At 46.2% G+C, this 4,374-nt stretch overlaps 1 long non-coding RNA gene across 1 annotated transcript; it reads right to left on the minus strand.

Moving 5' to 3' along the window:
• Positions 1 to 391: 391 nt before the first annotated feature.
• LOC130543573 (uncharacterized) lies at positions 392 to 2,148 on the minus strand. Its single transcript, XR_008959014.1, has 3 exons — positions 1,909 to 2,148; positions 909 to 991; positions 392 to 468 (listed from the first exon to the last, which is right to left on the minus strand). It is a non-coding gene; the product is annotated as an uncharacterized LOC130543573 (long non-coding RNA).
• Positions 2,149 to 4,374: the final 2,226 nt, after the last annotated feature.

Below are 4,374 nucleotides of genomic sequence, written 5' to 3' on the forward strand. Positions count from 1 at the left end.
CTGAAAACTGTTTACGCATTTGATGAAATGAGTGAAATTGCCACACAAACATGTTCTAAGACAAATTAAACCAGTGAAACGATGTATATTTTTATAGTTAGTGAAACATTTTCCTCTTGTTAGGAAAGACTGCATTTTCAAGCACACCGATTCATTCTTGAGGAAGCAGGGGAGATTAATTACGGCAAAGGACTACATGAATCTGCACACGACACTCTCTTCACATTTTCAGCCCATTTTCCGGAAATGACTGAGATTCTCTCTCATGTGTTCTTTCCTCCTGTTCTGGGACGTCATAACGCATGATGCACACAGACAGCCCCTGTCCCCGCAGACATTCTGCGTCCCTTTCCCTTCACCTTGAGCCACAGGTGCTCCTTCAACTTCCTTCCCTTGATCAGCTATAATGTCTTGATTTGCAGGTGGTGCCTCCTTCTGTTTCGGGTGCTCATCACTGGGCTGCTGCTCCTAGGGGTGTGTGTGTATGTGCACAAATAAAAACGTGTGTCGTGAATACATGCTAACAGAATAAATATACATTACACATTTTGCTATCAAATAATGAATAAGCACAAAGAGACTCCCACATCATGATTCTATGGACTTGTTCTGAAAAGTTACTCTCCCACAGAGCGGCTACTCTAACAAGAGGTAGCCACAAGCACTTTGGAGTCTACTGTAAAGGATGTTGGGATGGGCATGCACATTTGGTCATTAATAACCATGACAAAGAAGCCTTGGGTGTATTTCCACAGGCAAAAGAAACATGGATTCCTTCTGGTTCAATGTTTCCTTCCCTCTACCAGCAGAGGAGCTTTTAACACTGCATCTGTATGTTTGCAGGTCCTCAAAATTTTCAGAGCAATAAATGTACGGCATTCGAAAACATCGGATCTGGAAGTACTCACCGCCACATGCTGGTTAGACCCTGGATCATCCTTTCTTTGATTGGACTTGGATCTTGATCTGACGCGGCCACTCATAGTTCACCCTGAAAGGAGAATATTGGTATTTGGAAAACGTACTCTAAAGGAGAGGTACACCTCTTCCAAGGCCAAAAAGGTTTCATTTTTTTTTTCCCTTGAAAATACTTTGAAAGCCCACGTAGTACGAGGATAGTGTACACGCTGCGATCACACCAAATACACGGGATGCAAGATCGTTTCGATCAGCCAGGGTGGCCGTGAAATCACCTTACGGACAGGCTAAAACACGAGGCTTAGTCTCAAAGGCGTTTGAGAAAATAGTGCTGGACATTGAAACCTGAGTCGCTGCTGCTTTGGTCACATTCCTATTTACTCATTTACGCATTTTACCGCCTTAAATAAGGTTTTGTTGGAACACAGAGAAAGAAACAATCTTTCGCATTCGGCCTGTGGATGTGTTCGCACTACGAGGGTTCCGGTGTCTAGCCGCGCAACAGACCCAGGGCCGCCTCCTACCCTGATACTCTGCAAAGTGCACTACAAATCTCGGGGGACCCAGTTACAAGCCCCCAGCATTCCCCACTTCCTAGCCTCTCCCATACCGCCTGGTCTGCTCCCTGCCCAGGGTCCCGATGAGATTCCTGGCCTCTGTGTTCTGCCAGCAGTTGCACGTGCTTCCAAGACCCAGGTACCGCAACTAACCAGTGCACAGAACCCCCACTCCCCATCCCCCACCCCCAGGGCCAGGCCTCGCGCCCTCGTCATCTCCCCTCCTGGGCCCACCATCCTCACTTGCCCTGGCCCCAACACGAAGATGAACGCAATGGCGGTCTCAAAGCCTGTGAGGAGAAGGGCGCTAGCTCCTCTGAACTTCCACCTAGGACGCCACAGATCTACTGTCCCGAGCTGCCCGACGCCCACTGGCTCTCTCCCCATCCTGCCTCACACTTAAACTCCTGGAAGGACTGATCCGGGGACCTACCAGTCGAATTCAGGTAGCGAGAAAGCTCACGGCAGAGAGAACACGAACGCCTCAATCGATCTCAGCTCTGCTCACACAACACGGGCGGCAATGCGCATGCCCAGCAACAGTTCCTCAGGGCAATGAGCATGCGTACTCTTCTGTCACAGCAATGAGCATGCGCGCAGAGTTGGGCGCGTGGAGGGTAGGTTGAGGTTTTCCCGCCTGTGCTGTTGCACAGAATGGCAACCACGGGGCCAGCCCAGGAGAAGAACAGAGGCTTCAACAGATTGTTTTTCAAAACACCAGTCTCTCCTATGCATCCAGATACTTTGAGGACGGACAGCCCCACTTTACCCTTAGTGCACAAGGTGTATCAAAAAAAAAGGGGGGGGGGGCTGAGACAGAAATAGATGTGTAGCATTTTAACCTGAGTTTCATATGTGCTTTGATTTGTCATTTCCTCCTTTGCTTTGGACGTTGTGTCACACTTGAATGAATTGGCTCACCTCTGTATGATAAACATTAACAACCTGTTTTCTCCACATTTTTGTTTGTGCTACTGCACATTGAAATCTCTGCAATGGTAGCTCATTTCTGTGTATACAACTGCATTCAATCAGTCGGTGTTCGTTTCAGAAATACCCACAGATACTGATCCTGGGATTTAGGCTCAGTCCATGGTCATATGGCATGCAGCAGTAGTGTCTATGCTCCTCAAATTCTGTACTTCCCAAATAAGAGCCAGGCTACTTCCAAGCAAAGCTGTCTTTATCCCATAAGGGGAAAGCACTACCTGGATAGAGCCTTAAAAGAGTTTTGAAGGTGACAGGACAGGAGAGATATTTCTTCGGATTTTGAAGTCTGGTATACAGTAGATGGTTCAATGTTGCAGGAGGGTGTGATTAAGATTGGGTGACAATCGTGATAGCATGGTTTAGTTTTGGAGGACACATCAAGGGAAGAATTTTTTTTCTAAAGATTTTTCCCACATCACTACCACTGTCTAATAAACATACCTCACATTCCCCAACAGGAAAACGTTTAGCTTACATGCCCTATCAGGAGGAGAGAAGAATTTCTCTTTGCCCAGCTACAGCCCATTCCCTTAAATCCACCACACTCAGCCAAAGGGAAGCTGTAGAAACCCCTCCCAGCTTCAGCTTCTGAACAGTAAGAACAAGAATCTCTGCCATGTTCTCTGCTCTTACGTAGCATTTCCTAGTTTCCTTGTCCAGAATTGCAAGGCCATCGCTTTTGCTGAATGACATTTTGCTGGTTTAAAAAAAAAAAAAAACAGTTCGTTCTTTTGTTTTTCTAAGGTCAACATACAGTACTGGAAGTTGATATTCTCAATCTCTCTATCTCTCTTCTAGTCTTCCCAAAGGGACCTTTTACTAGGGCGACTGTACATTGGGACAAAGGAAATAATCAGAACTTTTAGGGTCTACTGGACACTGGTTCTGAATTGCCATGGAATCCAGGAGACCCAAAGTGATTCTGTGGCCCTCCATTCTGAGCAGGGGCTTATTGAGGTCAGTGATCAATGGAGTTGTAGCTAGTTCCATTAAACAGCAGGCCCATGGAGCTACTGAACACGTCTTGGGTTTATTTTCCCAGTCTGGAATTCATCATCACAGTACGTATACCTGAGGATCCTAAGTTTGTCACTGATCTCCTGACTTGTAGAGTGAGGGCTATTATGGTGGGAAAGGCTGAATGGAAGCCATTATATCTGCTTCTACCTAGGAATAGAGTAAATCTAAAGTAGTGTTTCATCCCAGCAGGGATTACAAAGATGAATGCCACTGTCAAGGACCTGAAAAATGCAGGTTTGGTGATTTTCACCATACCCCTGTACTGGTCATCTACTTGGCCTCCACAGAAGAGAGATGGATCTTGAAGAATGACAGTGTATTCTTGTGAGCTTAACTAGGCTATGAATCCAATTTTAGTTGTTGTACCAGATGTGGTTTCATTGCTCGTACAAGTTCACGAATGTCCTGGTTACTGGTATGGCAGCTATTGATCTGAAAAATGGCTCTGTCTCCACTTCTGTCCATGAGTACCACCAGAAGCAGTGGGCTCTCAGCTCCCAAGGCTCGCAATACACCCTCAACGTCTGACCTTAGTGATATATCAGTGTCTGCCCCGTATGATCATTTAGTCTCCGGGATCTTGATTACCTTTCCCTTCCACAACGTATCACACCGGTCCATTAGGCTGATGATGTTATGGTGATTGGGACTAGTAAGTGAGAGGTTGCAGTCACTCCAGGATCATTGGTAAGCTCTTTGTGTGTCAGAGGCTATGAATTAAATCTGGCAAAACGTTAGGGGTTTTCTACTTCAGTGAACCTTTTGGTGTCCAATGCAATGTGCTATGTTCATGTGGTGATATCCCTTCCAAGGTGAAGAAGAACTTGTTACACTGAGTTCTGCTAAGGCGAGCAAGAAAGACAATACCTAGTGGGCCGCTTGGAAGTTT

The sequence above is a fragment of the Ursus arctos genome, chromosome X (genome assembly GCF_023065955.2).
Source record: "Ursus arctos isolate Adak ecotype North America chromosome X, UrsArc2.0, whole genome shotgun sequence".
Classification (NCBI taxonomy): domain Eukaryota; kingdom Metazoa; phylum Chordata; class Mammalia; order Carnivora; family Ursidae; genus Ursus; species Ursus arctos.